The sequence below is a fragment of the Ostrinia furnacalis genome, unplaced genomic scaffold (assembly GCF_004193835.3).
Source record: "Ostrinia furnacalis isolate ACB-3 unplaced genomic scaffold, ASM419383v2 OfSCF2036, whole genome shotgun sequence".
NCBI lineage: Eukaryota > Metazoa > Arthropoda > Insecta > Lepidoptera > Crambidae > Ostrinia > Ostrinia furnacalis.
In genome coordinates, this window is record NW_021132275.1 from 439,413 (window position 1) to 457,083 (window position 17,671).

The window sequence follows — 17,671 nt, forward strand, 5'->3', positions numbered from 1 at the left end:
ACATTACTTGCTATCATGACATGACTACTGCAAATTGCAGTTTCGCGAGCCAATGCAACCAATTAAAATTAATTAGGACATCTAAGAATTAATATCGGCTGGTAAAACTTAGAGAAACCATTTGTTCAATGTTTATGACAATACCAATAACATAAAACTTAATATTTAAACATTCGTTTAATATTAATTGTTTAGTTGAGTAAATATTTTTTTTGTTGCAAATGAAAATGTATTACATGACACGACGACAGTGATGTATTTTCGTGTTTAATTTTTATTTGAAATTACATTCGCGTGTATACTCGTATGAAATAATATAAAAGTAAGTAAATCATGATTAATAATGTTTTTAATTCTGTCTGTCTATAATTAGCTACCCAACTTTAATTATTATGGAACCAATTTATACTTCAAAAACAATAACCAAATTAAAATTAAATAATACTTATTACCTATTTTAATTTTAGTGCCAGTTTTCTTCGAAGGTGCTGTTAATTTGTTTGAGTCACCTTCAGTAGTTGGATTAACCCTAGAGTAGTCGCGCCTTTCCGTGAAACGTGAGTGCTCGCGTATGAGCATTTTGCCGCCCTAACTTAAAGTCCGGTTGTGTGTCAATTAACAGTTTAAAAATATGAAAATCAGTTAAAAATGATAGAATAAAGCATACACTATTAGAAAATAACGTGTATTAAAGATTTGTGGTTAAAATTTAAAGAAAAAAAAATATTTTGGAAATGTTAGGAAATATTTATAGAAATCTTAGAAACACTATTGTTTTTACCTACATACATCATCAAATATTAAACTTATTAGCACATTTAAAGGTTTTCCTTACATATGACATGTGCTTCAACAAAACAGGCCTGTCACATGTGCATTTAATGTGCGTTGCACAGTAAATTTGCACAACTATTGCACCCTTGGCACATCATATTCAGATTCTGCCGCTGATTGTTCAATAACAGTATCGTAATGACTATGTTTACTTTCTTTATAACTTAAGTATACATTTTCCACTAATTTTAGTGCACCAGCTTCTTCGAAATCCGACATGTTCCTTGTTTTTTTATTTTTTGTATTTTACGTGAATTTTACCGAAAACGACATGAAATAAATTAAGCACTAATAGTAATTATCAATGATAAGACGTCATTAATGTCAAAACAACATTATACGCAATAAAAACTATAAATCCAACTACACTAAAAACCAGACACACAAATTTTACTTCCGTCAGTAGTCGCGCAGTGAGCAATTTGCCGCAAAACGTGACATACGTTCAACAATCGTTCTCTACTGCCGTCACTTGCGCACTAAATTTCTTCTAATTTCTAATACATGGAGGTGAAGTATGGGGAGGCAGCTACTGAAACGCTTGACTTTAACAAACGCATCGTGTAGAAAATAACTCGATTTTTTTGCCGAGGGCGGCAAAATTCTCATAGCGCGAGCACTCTAGGGTTAATAGAATTAGTAGACTCGATGTATTGTTTTCAGCGCAGACACAGCTGTGCCTAAAATTTACAGATGTATTATATTTTGTTTACCTATTCCAAGGGCACCACTACAAATAAAGGTTTTAAGCATGTAGGTAAGACTAGCCACGGTTTATTAAAGAGGCATATTATGAGAAATGATGGATTCCCCATACAAACTTTCATCACATTTATGTGGCAATAAAAGTAAACTATCCTATAAACTCGCCAATCATCATACTTCTACTATCTAGACATTTACTTTTGCATACTCGTACATAGGTTATGTTTAAAATATTATAGTTATGCAGAGGTGTAACAAATTTTATGGTTTGTTTGTATGAACTTTATGATAGAAAGTTTTGTTTGCCCAACGCATTATAAGGTTACTGCAAATATAGTTAGCGAAACTGCAACTTTCTCGTGTGTATTGTTATGTGTCAGCTTGCAGGTCAGTGGTACTTATCTTTAAATACAAACACAATAGAATTTAAGAGACTTAAACGAAAATATCTTATAATTCATAAAAATAAATCAAATACACATTATAAATAAATAACTACTTATACCTATCAAAAAATATTAAAGAAAAAAAAACCATCAATAAATCAATCTTTTTTTTAAGTGAAAAAGTTTATCACTTAAAAAAAAAGATTATTAGTAATTTTTCATTACACAAACTTTACTAATAAAATAACACAAAGGCACTTGACTATTGTTTATATTTTAATCACTGCGGCTGCGACCTAATGCCGTTAAAATCTTTGATGTCGAGTCTAGAAGTGTTGATAACGTCGGCATTTAATTGATAATAACAATTTTTGAGTGCATTGATTTGATTTAAAAGCTTGTCGACATTTTCAAAGGAACCGTAGACCTACGAATTTGATATTAGTTTTCACTATTTTTTTTTTTTTTATTTGTGTTGAGCGGCTATTCTAGTTCAATAAAGTCCTAGTATCACTGCGACCGTTATCGATCTATTGTGATCGCCGCTGTTTTCCTTACAGTTCGCCTCCGAGTCCTGCATCCATTAGGAAGTGCAGTATCTTTTGGGGGGCGATATGTTTTACATCTTGTGGGCTTAGGATGTGTTTGCCCAGGTGTAAGCTCCGCTTGCGCATCAGAGGTCCGCAGTCCGTGAGCATGTGTAGTGGCGTTTCATCTGCCTCTTGGCACATCCTGCACGTTCTTGTTTCGGACAGTCCCATAGTGGACAAGTGCTTGTTTAAGCTGCAGTGTCCAGTGAGGGCTCGAACTAAGATGCGCATCTTGGTCCTACTCAGTCCTATGATCTGCTTAGAGCTTTTTCGATCATAGGCTTTTATGAGAGCTTTGGAATGAGTTAATCCTGGCGTGTCTGACCATGCCATAAAGGATTTGTTTAAATAGATGTTCTCCAGGGTCATTCGAGCGAGACTTTTGGGAACACCACAAAAGGGTTCTGGACCATATTGTGTTCCCTCCGCTCCCGCTCTGGCTAGTTCGTCGGCATTTTCATTGCCCTCGATTCCCGCATGACCTGGAACCCATCTCAGCGTTACTCTGTTTCGTTCTCCTAGAGTATTTAGTCGACTCATGCAGTTTTCTACCAACTTTGAGGTGATTAAGTTGGAGTTTAAGGCCAGCAGCGCGGCCTGACTGTCTGAGTTAATGTAAATTATGTGGTTGGCATAATTTTTTCGCAGGTTAGCTTCCGCACATTCAATAATGGCGTAGACTTCTGCCTGAAAGATAGAGGCAAATTTGCCCAGGCTTTGAGATAGCCTAAGCTTCGGCTGCTCTCCATACACGCCAAAGCCTACGTTAGGGCCCATTTTTGACCCATCAGTAAACCATATAAGGCTGCCCTTCTCACAGGTGACTTGCTTGTTCAGCCAGTCCTCCCTGTGTGGTATTTCCACTTTGTAGTTCTTTTGGAAGCTACAACTTGGAACCATGATGTCAGAAGTCATGCAAAGAGTAGGTGTGCTCTTTATAGCCTCCAGTAATGTTCTCATTCTCTGGGATATGCAATGGAAGCCCCCCTGAGCGTCTATCCTGTAGGCACTTGCCTCCGCCTCCTTAGCAATGTGCATACTTAGGGGCGTTAGGCACAGTAGTGCGTTCAGGGCCGCCCCAGGTGCGGTTGACATTGCCCCAGTTGCCATGAGACAGGCTAGCCTTTGCAGACTACCTAGTTTAACTGTTACTGTCTTTTGGCTGGTTTTGTGATACCACACTACAGAGGCGTACGATATAGTCGGCCTCACGATAGTGGTATACAGCCATAAGACAGATCGGGGATTCAAGCCCCAATTGTTGCCCATCATGCGGCTACAGGAGCCTAAGGCAATTTTTGCCTTTTGTATGATGTTATTAAGGTGAGTATTCCATGTTAGTTTCTGGTCGATAGTGACGCCCAGATATTTGACTTCCGTAGTTTTCACTAAGCTACGCATTCTTTAGAAAAAAAGTTCTTATTGAGATAACCCATTGAAATACATAATCCTTTATCATGCTTTTGAAGTACCTCAATAAAAAAACAGCTGACTCTTTTTAATTAAAAGTGACAAGAGGGGACAAAACCTCTCAACAACATCATTTTTGTCGACGCCAGTTGTTGTAATGACCGTATTTATTCGCATTGGCGTTTAAGGCCTCAGCCTCGANTTTCCTTTAATGAAATGAAGTTTAGAACTAGGCTTTCAAATGGTACCAATGTTGGTGGGAAGTGGGGATGCATACGTTTGATAAGTGCTTGTCGCGGGAGGTGCGATTTATTTGATGCTGAGTGTATTTCAATTAATCATGGGATGTTTTTATAATATTACTGCTATTATCGGTACTATCTAATTAAAGCCCTAATGCCCTTCAATGCAATTGAATCAGCAACTCTCAACTCAGACTCGTGACACGGTCGCATATTATCAAACTACAGATACTCCAAATCTTAGCAACTTTATCTTTACGTTAAACTCTAGAATCTAGATTGAGTTAAGCCATTTGAACAATAATAAAAGATATCCTTTTAAAATGCAATAGACGTGTGCTCTACTTTTTTTCCTCCATAAATCACTATTGATATTTCTTCAATAAAACACGCTATATCTGACATTACTTGCTATCATGACATGACTACTGCAAATTGCAGTTTCGCGAGCCAATGCAACCAATTAAAATTAATTAGGACATCTAAGAATTAATATCGGCTGGTAAAACTTAGAGAAACCATTTGTTCAATGTTTATGACAGTACCAATATTACTTATAATAAGTATGACAGTACAGAAATATGACAGTACCAATATTACTTATTTTAATACTTATTTTTATACTGACATAAAGCTTAATATTTAAACATTTGTTTAATATTAATTGTTTAGTTGAGTAAATATTTTTTTGTTGCAAATGAAAATGTATTACATGACACGACGACAGTGATGTATTTTCTTGTTTAATTTTTTATTTGAAATTACATTCGCATGTTTACTTGAATGAAATAATATAAGGAAATCATGTTTAAGAATGTTTAATTCTGTCTATCTATAATTACCCAACTTTAATTATTATGGAACCAATTTATACTTCAAAAACAATAACCAAATTAAAATTAAATAATACTTATTACCTATTTTAATTTTAGTGCCAGTTTTCTTCGAAGGTACTGTTTATTTGTTTGAGTCACCTTCAGCAGTCGAATCAATAGAATTAGTAGACTCGATGTATTGTTTTCAGCGTAGACAGAGACACAGCTGTGCATAAATAGACAGATATATTACATTTTGTTTACTTATTTCAAGGGCACCACCACAAATAGGTATTAAGCAATGTAAGACTATCCGCGGCATATTATGAGAAATGATGGATTCCCCATACAAACTTTCATTACTTTTATGTGGCAATAAAACTAAACTATCCTATGAACTCGCCAATCATCATACTTCTACTATCTAGACATTTACTTTTGCATACTCGTACATAGGTTTATGTTTAAAATATTATAGTTATGCAGAGGTGTAACAAATATTATGGTTTGTTTGTATGAACTTTATGATAGAAAGTTTTGTTTGCCCAACGCATTATAAGGTTACAGCAAATATAGTTAGCGAAACTGCAACTTTCTCGTGTGTATTGTTATGTGTCAGCTTGCAGGTCAGTAGTACTTATCTGTAAACAGTGAGACAAATATACAATTGAATTTAAGAGACTTAAACGAAAAAATAAAATGTAATTCATAAAAATAAATCAAATACACATTATAAATAAATAACTACTTATACCTATCAAAAAACATTAAAGAAAAAAAAATAAATAAATCAGTCTTGCAACTTTATAACTTTAAAAAAAAGATCATTAGTAATTTTTTATTACACAAACTTTACTAATAAAATTACACAAAGGCACTTGACTATTGTCTATATTTTAATCCCTGCAGCTGCGATGTAATGCCGTTAAAATGTTTAATGTAGAGTCTAGAAGTGTTAATAACGTCGGCATTTAATTGATAATATTTTTTTTTGACTGCATTGATTTGATTTAGAAGCTTGTCGACATTTTCTGTCCATTTAGTTCTAAAGAAGTAGCGTAGACCCACGTATTGGACATTAATTTTCACTAAACTACGCATTCTTTAGAAAAAAGTTCTTAAAGGGCATACATATTGTAATACTTAATCCTATATTATGCTTTTGATGTACCCTCAATAAAAAACAGAGCTCTCTTTTTAATTAAAAGTGTCAATGTTTTGTCCCCTCCACAACATCATTTTTGTCAACGCCAGTTGTTGTAATGACCACTTGTATTCGCATTGGCGTTTAAATCCATTGACAAAATACTTTAATAGTAGGTACCTACTTATGTGATACGGTTCAGGCGATCACATAATAGGTTGTGATGACAGTCATTACCTACTTGACTCGTCGGGCTAGTTCCGACGAAACAACCGTTTACGAATAATTTACCGTGATATTCTCTTATTTCTTATGTAAGCATTATAATCAATATATGTAGATGTGAAAGTGAACGTTTTTCCGTTCACTAACACTGACTGCCTGCACGACATACGTGGAAAACATAATAAAAGGTTTTTACCCCGAAAATGTGTCTAGAAGAATCCAGAGTCACTTCTTCAAAAAATAGGTAGTTACGCTTACGCAACTTTTATGGCTATAAAACTGTTAAGTTGGGATTAATCGCTATCCATCTGTTAAAGAGGACACGTTACGTTACGTTATTTGGTATTATAACCATAAAAATTGGTCTAATTGATCCCAGAGGTGAGCCCAAAGTGAGGTTTTTTTCAAGTTTTTCAAGTCACATTTATTGTATATGTTAATCGTTTATTAGGAAATTAAATGTGATTTTCTTTAAGGATATTTATTGGGCTTTCAAATGACACCAATATTGTTGGGGCACCATGATTGTGTCAGTAGAAACGAGTTTTCCTGTAAAACGTAGGTGGGCCGATTTTTGTGATGACCAGTGTAGTTTGATGAAAAACTTGATACATAGTAGGTAATTTTGGATACAATTTATTTTAATATGATAGTAAATAGGTTTTAAAACGTGCTGAAGTCCTACAAAATAACTGTTTCACCTACAAAGCACAAAACATTTGCTTTTGTATTGTTGTAAGTCCTTATTTTATTATTGTTAATTATGAAAGTGTTTTATTTATGAGAATAGATCGACCGGCCCTTAATATTATGTAGGTTTGAACGTAGTAAATTTTTCATAGAAAGGTTTTGTTACAGTATCTTAAAGTACTTTTTTGGAGTCTGCGCTCTGAATGACCCATAACTCTTTCTAAAAATAATAGTTCAGTGATGGGCTACGGTCTAGTTCGCACTTAATTATTCACTTCCGCGACTATAAGTGAATACAGTTACTCATTGAATGTGTTTTCCTTAATACAATTTATGATACCAGGGCAAAACCCTGATTTTCTATTAATTAAAAAGGCATTTTAAACATGCATGTGTGGTCAATCAAAAAACACAATTTCATGCCATAATCGGATGTTTGTGTTTTGCAAATACGCCGCTGTTTGGGCGGTGAATGTTTGGGAGCGGGTAAACTGAACGCGTAGTTTACAGTCTCATAGCTTGCTTTAGAAACAAACTTAGTGGAACCGACGATTTGTAGAACGATTATGTAGTAGAATAGTTCATGCTTGAGCAGTAACATTTTCCAAGATATACAAGGCTCTGACTGAAATCTAAGGTATTCAGATTTCAGAGGTTTAGGTTGCTATTTTTACATATATGTACTACAGAATAAATATTTACTACTCGTAGTACTAGCTCATACAGACAATTGCACTACGTAATATAACAGTCAGCGTCAAAGTGGCTAAAAAGTTGATAACATTGTTGTGTGCCGGCAGTTAGAGGTAAGATAGCCAGTTCCTCTGTGGTTGAGGATTCCGGGTGAAGCTCGCTTCCACTTGCGGCCTGATCATGACTTACCATCAGGTGACGTACAGGCTAGGGATGTTATGTAGTTTCGGTTATGGATACGGTTACGGATATAGGAATAATATTACACCGGTTACGGTTACGGATATTTTTTTATTTCGGATATCCGAAAGTTTCGGTTACGGTTATGGATCCATAACATCCCTGGTACAGGCCAAGAGCTTCCCCGTTGGGGATAAAAAACACAACTCTATTCCAATTGTAACAAAGACGTGTTGCGAACTTATTTGGCTACTTTGGGAGTCACGAACTATTTCACTCTCACTGTACCTATGATGAACATTATTTCCTAACAAGTGGTCCCGCCCGTTCGTGTTCATTCAATAATTTTTCGGTTTACAGGTTTAACTTTAATTTTTATTCTTCCGCAAAACTTAGTTCTTAGAAATTTTCTCTGAATTCCAATAGTATTACGTGCCATATCTTGTTCATGCGTATTTAATAATTGTATGGTACTTACTGCGTAAAATGTAAAGCGTAGTTTTTCCTTCTTGAGAATTTATAATAAAAATACTTTTCCTTGAGCATTCCGTTAATAAAATAAACCCAACATAATTGTTTAATAAGCCACGCATTTTTATACAAATAAATAACTAGGTCTGAGTTGCAGCACCTTTACATTAACCGTAACTACAGTCTTTAACGTCTATGGTCTAACTAAGTTTTTGTATGGAGTTTGACAGACAGACGTTTGATAAAGGGAAAGTAAGTTTTTTTTCAGGAACAAAGCCTAATGAAACAAAAGTACAGGAAATTGATCAGACTTTTGGCCAATTCCCTTACTCGTTCTGAATAAGTATTATTAATTTATACACTACCTACCTATTATGTCAATTCAAAGAATATTTTAAGTACATGATGATTGCATAATGATGACACGAGTGGAGCATGCCAAATTGATTGCGACTGAATTACTGTCCAGAAAAGGAATGATTATGAAAATTGCGTAAATTGCAAAAACAAGCGAAGACGGGTTGGGGAGCAAGTATGCAATTATGAGTTACACCGAGACATTGCAAAGATTTTCGAGAAAAAGTNACTTAAAGTTACCTGGTTTCTCGGAAATTGGACGAAAGTTGTCTTATGTACAGTCTGTTGTATGTTCCAGTTGATGTAATCAGCATAATAGGAAAGGACATTGTCAGAAACCGCCTAAAAAACCGCCCAAAAACATTAACCCATCATAATTATTTTCTATTTTTTTTAATACATTAAGCACCCTTTCATTCTAATGGACACTTAAGCATTGAAAAATTAAGGCCGGGTAACAGAGAAAATGGCGAAAATGAGGTTTTCATTTTCCATTTTTGAGGTCTTAAANGAAAAAGTTATCTGGTTTCTCGGAAATTGGACGAAAGTTGTCTTAAGTACAGTCTGTTGTAGGAACAAGTTGATGTAATCAGCATAATAGGAAATTTGTTAAAGTAATTTATAACATGTTCTGCGCTCGATTTATAATAAAGCTTATTTTATATTATCGCAGATTTAAGTGGTTATGTAGTTGAATTATTTAAATCCATAGCAGGTTTCAAAAAAAACCTATAAGTTCGATAAAGGATGATGGGCATATTGGGCGTGAAACCAACAGAAACAAAAAGTATACTAAATTAAAGCTTAATACTAGTACTTCATTTCATAGTATGACAACAATCCTGAAATACGCGGGGATACGGAGATAGAGGTCGTTGAATATGCAAAGTATCCATAGTATTTCACATCACATTAGGGTAATAAAAATAGTATTAGGTCAATTAGATTGCTTTTATCGATCATATTGAGAGTGTTGTATCATATATTACTATCGATTCTATCGATTTAGTAAACATACTTACTATACCGAATAAATCATAATCGATTATTCGACTGCAATAATCGATTTTATTGCTGAAAATATGGAATTGAATTAACAATCAAATGATAGTAATGATGGTAATCAATAAAATCGATTAATTGAATTGTNAAAATTGTTGGTTCTTTAGGCGAACAATGTATGGAGAACGAACATTGTCCTTTGTTAAAGTAATTTATAACATGTTCTGCGCTCGATTTATAATAAAGCTTATTTTATATTATCGCAAACTCAATATGTAGTTAAGTAGTTGAATTATTTGAATCCATCGCAGGTTTGAAATCAAACCTATAGTTCGATAAATTTTTGGTGTAATGTGTAAAAATTTTCTGTTTACTTAATAATAATGAGCTTTTTCTGAAACTTTTGAGGACAATATTTGAAACGAACTATACCTGCCATGGGACATGCGAGTGATTAATTTGATAACAGAAATGCGGTTTACAGAAGCAGGTTTTTATATTTTACTTTGTTGGATGTCTCCTGCAGTTCTTTTATCGAACGAGTAGAAGTTTAAACCATTTTTTGGTTTCATAAATAAAATGAGGAAGTTATTTTTCAACAGAGACGAACTAAGGTGATCAAAATCACGTAAAACATGAAGTCATGGTCAGTTACTAGACTTGATAACAATAATTGGCGTTTGCATTAAATTTTGTTATCTATGAAGGTCAAAGATTGACAATATTCTAGCATAGTAACTGATTGACCCACATTATAACTGCCAAATCAGTGTTTATTAAATTGTAACTCTTCAGTAAAATCTTGGACAGTTCAATTTCTAAACGGAAAGTAGTTACGACGTAAAAAATAGACGTCGAATGAGGATTATTTACATACGTTTACCATATGCTTAGCATTATTTAACATTTGTTACCTATAGATGTAAAGGTTTACGAATAAAACGTTATATCAACATACGTAATTATTGAATGATTTATGAAATTATGAGTAACATCTCTACCAAAAGATTTATTTCTGTTTTGTTCAGTTTCGCATAATCATTGGCATTGAAAGAAATATTTCAGCTGTAGTTGAGACGTCTGTATCTATCGGTCTATTGTGATGCAAATCCATTGAAAAGAAGCAGATGTTAGAGATACATTGTTTTGAAACACTGTCATATCTAATACCACAAACTGGTATGAGTGAAACCAATTTAATTTAAAGTTCCAATAGGTACCTCAATTTATTACTCTCTTATTAAAATTTATTGCTTTCATCATTATCATTTTTTACTCCTTTTTGTTTTGGTTTCGGAGCTATGTCACCCAATATAACCTTTGTTTTTGATTACGGTTCATCACTTATTATTACCAATGATGATAAAGCGCAAATATTATCTGCTTACAAGTTATCAATTGGCAACTTGTCAATCGTGAATGAAAACGAAACTTGTCAGATCAAGTAGATCGGGATCAGTCAACGCGGCCAACGACCTAGCCTGTCTAAGTGTCCACTTCAGTCTGAAATGGTCTTTATTTTGTAGTACTAAGGTTTAGACGTTTTTCTTCGACCCTGGTGTATGGAACGAGTGTGTACAGACGTCAGCAGATCAAGCCTAACACTGGGATCTTATGTATTTGTATTAGAAGCGATTTTGCAACAAAAATGGTGTTGACTCTACTATGTGGGTATATCACCTAATGGGTCGCGAAAGTCTCGGCGGCTTTCATTCAGAATATGTCAATCGCTTCTCGTAAGTTCGTGGAACACTTGCGTTATGTGTTCTAGCTGTACTTCTTGGAAGGCCCTGGGTTTTGTCCATGAGCCCTACAAATTACGCTTATAGGGCTTTTGCAAAGGCAAAAACTACGGTCGTGATAGGTACTTTTCGTCCAGGAGTTCTACAAAAACTTATGGGTAATGTATTAAAAGGGGCGTCAAAGCGCTTGATTCAAAATTCTTGCCACTGAAATTGAATAAAGTTCAAAAATGTCTTCCAATTTCTATGATCAATTGCGGTTTCCAAACTTGTCCGGTTTCATATGGTTCTGAGTAATATCGATAGGACCCTGGCAATTTCCCTTTCTCACGAGACTATTGAACCTTCACTGGCTTATTTGCATTCAAGAACAAGTAGCAAGATCTCAAACTACTGCTGCTAACAAAGTGCTGATTTTTATCGACGATTTTTCTTTATTTGGTTACCTAACCTATCTTGAATTTTAATATATTTCTATAATTTGGTTGGTTGGTTTCTTGTATACAGATTTTAAGTATGTATGTCCATACAATCGTCATCGCACACTTAGACTGTCCATTGATCCCTCTATTTTATCAAATGTCAAAGTACTTATTCAATTTCAAAGTTGCTAATGTAACTTAATTAGCTCTGCAGGTTTTCATGCAAATTGTTCGTATTTCCTTGGAATTTATACACCTTTTACTTCATAACCTGCAAAAGTTGCTCAACTCAACTTCTTATCTATAATTTGAATGATATCACTCAGAACATAGTAAAGAACTTTCAATATTAAAGGCTACTACGACACAAGCAATGCTTAGTGCAGAATCTGCTAGAGATACAAGTGGCAATTAATTTATCATTATTACTATGTATCAAAATTCAGATCAGAAGTTGTAAGAAGCCTCCAGACTGGTCATTAGAGGAAAACAAATTTTAACCTCGTAAGACCGAAGAGTAAATTTTGTCAACTTCTAAGTATCGCCGAATGTGCTTTCAGAAGAACGAATAATTTGAAGTCGTAAACGCCGAGCACTTCGAGTAAAAAAATTTCTATGTTAGAGATTTTCTTTTGCACCCATATTTTCAGGGACCCTATATAATAGTGCATAGAGCTTATTTTAGTTAAAAAATAATAAAAAAATGTTTACTCTTAAAAGAACATTCGGTATTACAGACTTTAAAAAGAAAAAGTAAATAAATTGTATATTATACTTTAAAGTAAAACATAAATGTAACCTCCTGAATAAATTAATACTACATAAAGAAACAATAATGATATTAATAAATGTAACTGAAAAGGCACAAGCATTTTAATTTTATTTAATGTTCCATAATTAGTACTTTTAAAAGTACTATCGGTTTTATAACATACAATAACGATAGGTTAGAATGTATAAGAAGTAAAGTAAATATTCATGTTAATTATAATATTTATTAAACTAAAAATCAGAACGTTCTCATAGTAAATTTTCTCAATCATATCATAATTTTAAAAGTCCAATACTCAATTCATCTCAATAGAAAAAATATACAAAAATAAAACTTTCACCATCAAGACCGAATGTTCCTTGCAAAGAACTATTATTTTCAAACAAAAAAAAATCTTACAAAACTTCTTCGAATTGGTAAAAATATTTTTTATGCTTGTTTAGCAGTATTTTAACTTTAATTATACTGGTTAGTTTTTCAATTAAACTACGTTTACGTGAAGAAAAAAAAATAATCGTAAAACACGTCCTCTCGGAAGAACCACCTTGTCAAAGAAAAATTATAATTTGACAGTGACATTTTGTTTTTTTTACATTAATAAGTTCGGATACCTGATTTTGAATACTTTGAGCCATAGACTATCACTCGTTTTTTTCTATAGGCGCGAATTTTTGAACTTAAAACTATCGCTAAAGTTTTAGTTCCTCTGAAGGCACATCCGGCGATACTTACAATTCACCTCCGAAAATGTCTCGGCGTTACTGACTACAAAGTTTCAGTTCCTTCTGAGGCACATCCGGGCTTACGAGGTTAAACTCTTGCAAACCACGACCCAGACATGTCTTTGAACAAGTTTACCTTGAAGTAGGTAGCTGGTGTCCGTTTTGTTGTATTACCGAATTGTGTGGTATCAAATAAAGACAGCGTTAATAAATAGAAAGTGCCAAATTGTTCGTGACTACTTACGTACTTTGTTACAAGGAATAAGGCAGTGTTGTCAAGTTTTTGGCCACTTTGGGTATCACGAACTTTTTGACACTGACTGTACTGTTTAGTCTTGTTTCTTTTTTCTAGTTTTTGTGAGTTCACAGATTAGTGATTTATTGATATACACTTGGGAATCCCCTGTTGCATAAATTACGCCAGACTTTTAAATGCATATCTGTAGAATTCTAACTAATCTAAGTTCAATAATGCAAATTCTCGAAAGATGGTTTCCAATGCATCATCATTAGCGATAAGACTTCTTAAATCATTCTCAAGGAAAATTATAAATAACTTGTTTAAAAGTAAGCGTTCCATGTTTAGGATCAAATTCGTCGACCTCAAAATCAAACACCATACAAGTTTGAATGGAGGAAAAAAATATCTAAAACTAATGATCTTAAAAGGAGCATGTTAGGAATATAAAATGGCGGTCTTCGAGAAAGTACTTCAATGTTTGTACTTTGCCTTGCAGGTGCTTGCAGTTAGCACTTACTATGTACTACTTTTAGTAGTTTTACTATGTAGGACGTAGGTACTAAAACTTTTACTGTTAAGCCAGTATAATAGAGAGATAGAGTTATATTAAATTCTTTAGGATCCCTCAATAAAACTTGAATGAGAGACCTAATAAGGGCTTAATTAACTTCTTCTCTGGAAGATACTTAGCAAAGAGCTAACCCTGTAATTTTTTTGCTTCAACAATAACAAATTCACAAGTTAATTTAGTGTAAATGTAAATGCAGAAAAATATTATGTCGGCTACGCAATTCCAGTTGTAATGTCCAGTTTACATTTCTGCTGTTGACAAAACTACTGCAAGAGCCGCCACGGGTTACGGTACTTGAGCCAAGCGCACGCGCCTCGGTTCCTGATAACAGAATGTAAATACCATCCATTTCGATAAAAACTTTACAGCCAGTTTTATTTTTAAGTAACGTGCTATATTTTATAAATACCTGGATATTGTTGTAAAAACTTGAATAGTTAAACGTGACATTTTTCGTTTGATGACTATTTTGTTCCAATTCTCGGTAAGTCTCGGTCACTCGTTCTCCATCATAATGCCTAAAGATGATTCACTTTTCACCACCTATTATACGCTGCTCTTTGTAATTTTGATCTTTACTTGCAAAATAATAGAGCTATACATTTGTCGTTCTAACACGCCACTTATGCGTATGCGTTTCTTATCAGTCAAGTCTCTACATTTGAGGGAATTCAGAAGTTCTGGTCAGTTGCTAAGAGAAGACGATTTTTTTAATGAATACTTGAAAACTTTGTTAAAATGCATTTTCCTGTTACCTACTTGAGATAAACGAGACTCGTCTCATATGAATTTATTGATAAACGGAGATAATCTTGTTTTATCTGTCGCTTTTCGTTGAAGTTATTTTGATGCAACTCAGTGTTCTGGAAAGTTTTGTTTAATCTTAACAAACAAATTTTTTCTTTATACTAATTCACCATCCAAATTATTCCACTTATTAATTTGAGGCCGACATTTCGTAGAAATTTTTAGATGTGCGGTTAATTTTTAGATAAGTATTCAGTTATTATTTGCGTAAAAAATAAAAAAAAAAATATTTGGTTAATTGAACTGCATTTTTTGCAATACTATTATTAGTGTGGAAATTAGGTCTCGCGTCAAAACAAAATTGTGTAAGTGCCTTTTTGCAATAAAATGATTAATGTTAACGGTGGTAGAGCTACTTACATAATAATATTTTAGTATCTATCTTCTTGTATATTTAAAAGACCAAGAGCTTATTGTTAAGTGTTATACTTTAGCTGTATAATCAGCGTCATCGCTCCAGCCTTCACGGTTGATTTCCTTTGAATAACATTACAGTTTAACCGTTGTACAGAGACGCGTCTCCAAAACTTCCTCCTTATTTAATTGTTCTTGGAATTCCGTATAAGTTTCACCCTTATTTACGCCAAGAAATCTCTTTGCCCTAAGAAAGTTGAGTAAAATACTTTTTAATTTTTCTCTGGTAAATTAGAGGGTCGTAGTCCTGCAGTGGAGACTAAAAGATCTGATGATGACGATGAATATGCGACTTACAAAATGTCTTTAAAGGCGTAAACACGTTTGTTTTCCTCAAGTATCGATGACAATCGATTGAAAACACCGCCACGCATTGTAATCTTGTCCCCGTGAGAGAATCGGCACTATTTTACCATTCCAATGGAACGTTTACTACGTCGGTTGCATAATACGCGACTTGGCCTCCGAATGTGGAGGTATTTACTAGCAGAAATAAAGGTTGAATGAAATCGATTAGTTTTACCGATATATGCTTAAGGTGCGGACGACAGCATATTAAAGTATATAAATACTGTGCCTTATGCAGCGTGAGGTGCAATATATGAACAAAAAAGTAATTGAAAATTGTGCACAGAATGCAAGAGAAATGTTGATATTATACGAGGGCGGCANGCCCCAGATAAATAATAAATCTAATACCGAGCAGTGACAGATTTCGTGTGGTTTTTGCGGTCAGTAGTTGCTGTAATACGGTCAAAAGTATCAGGTATCCTTTCATTGTTTATGTGCTGTTCTAGACCAGAAAACGGGACTAGTACAGGACAGTTACTATGATTATTTTTTAATATGTATTTTTAGGTGCCAATATAACTGCTATCGTCAGACTTGACTGGTTTTCAAAGACCCCAAACAGTTGCTCGCGACATTTTTTGATCTTTTCTTCTATCATCGAAGTTGTTTTTAGTACCGACTCTATACAACCCAGTTGAATCTTGGTTGAATCCATTCAGTGCCGCTCTAAAATGACGATACTTACCCTATGCCGCCATACATAGTGTACTAATGTGCTATCGTATTTGGTGTAGCCAATCAGAATTAGTATTGTTTTGTCATCTTTTACTATAGGGGAAATAAATCTAGACCTGTAATTAAGTCCACGCGCATATCAAGTATCACAATTTGTTGCATGCAACTTCCAGTGTGGCGTCACCCTTACTTCCTCGGCATGTGCGCTGGACCAGTTTTTATCCACCGCCCCACAAACCGCTTTATTCTACCGTGTAAATGGGGCTCTGTCTTCCATTTCTCGTTACCATTACCGGCTTAATGTGGCCAGTTTTAATTAATACTTCTTTCATCGATTTGTCTTTAATTAGCCGTTCTTATAAAACAAGTTTATATGCGCTTCTTTTGGCGGTCTCGTTTTTGTTGAAATATGTAATTTGTGCTCGTTTTGCTTGAGAGAGTGACCGCAGAAGACAACGAAAATGATTTGCGTAAAGTTAGATGTATCATGCAATAATTACACCCGTGAATCCATAATAAATCTCGACCGCACATTAGACTGTATTTTGTTGCAAAATAGCTTCTAATTCCAACTACATAAGATCACAGTGCTTTGCTTGATGTGACATCGTGTCTTATAAGGATGTGTCAGTCAAAATCGTCCTTTGAACTGATAGGACAAAGGAGCCTAATACAAGGCTGGAGATATAACGAGCGAATTGGGCCAGACCACTTGATTATGACAAAGGGCCCCGTCGAATATAGCTTTTGTTGCCTTGACATAACATTTGTGCAATTTGCCTCTCTTCCTATGACATAATAATATTATTATGAAATGCAGTTGATTTTCCCGGAGCATATTACATAATTGAATCGTTGTCGGCATAATAATATGACGCTATCTTGATTCCTCTGATATCGCTGACCGTCTTTGTTGATTGATGTTTTGTTGTAATCACTACACGATATATTAAACTAGCTGACCCGGCGAACTTTGTTCCGCCTTAATGGCAATAAATAAGCAGACTTTTTTAATTTCGAACGGGATAAAAAGTATCCTATGTCCTTCTCCTGGCACTAAACTACCTCCCTGACAATTTTCAGCTAAATCGGTTCAGCCGTTCTTGAGTTATAAGCGAAGTACCTAACTAACACGACTTTCTTTTATATATATATATTACATGAACTAGGTATTATTGAAAATGACCCTTATTATGTTTACAGGTATTGC

At 34.3% G+C, this 17,671-nt stretch overlaps 1 protein-coding gene across 8 annotated transcripts in view; it reads left to right on the forward strand.

Moving 5' to 3' along the window:
- The window catches only part of Ctns (lysosomal cystine transporter cystinosin), a 64,679-nt gene that overhangs the window by 23,500 nt on the left and 23,508 nt on the right, over positions 1–17,671 (forward strand). The window contains exon 1 of one of the 8 annotated variants that reach the window (XM_028306543.1): positions 16,183–16,201. The exons of the other annotated variants lie outside the window; for them this stretch is intronic. The gene's annotated coding sequence lies outside the window, so the exon portion shown is untranslated. Of the gene's footprint in view, positions 1–16,182; positions 16,202–17,671 lie in introns of those variants that run through there. 8 annotated transcript variants of the gene reach the window in all.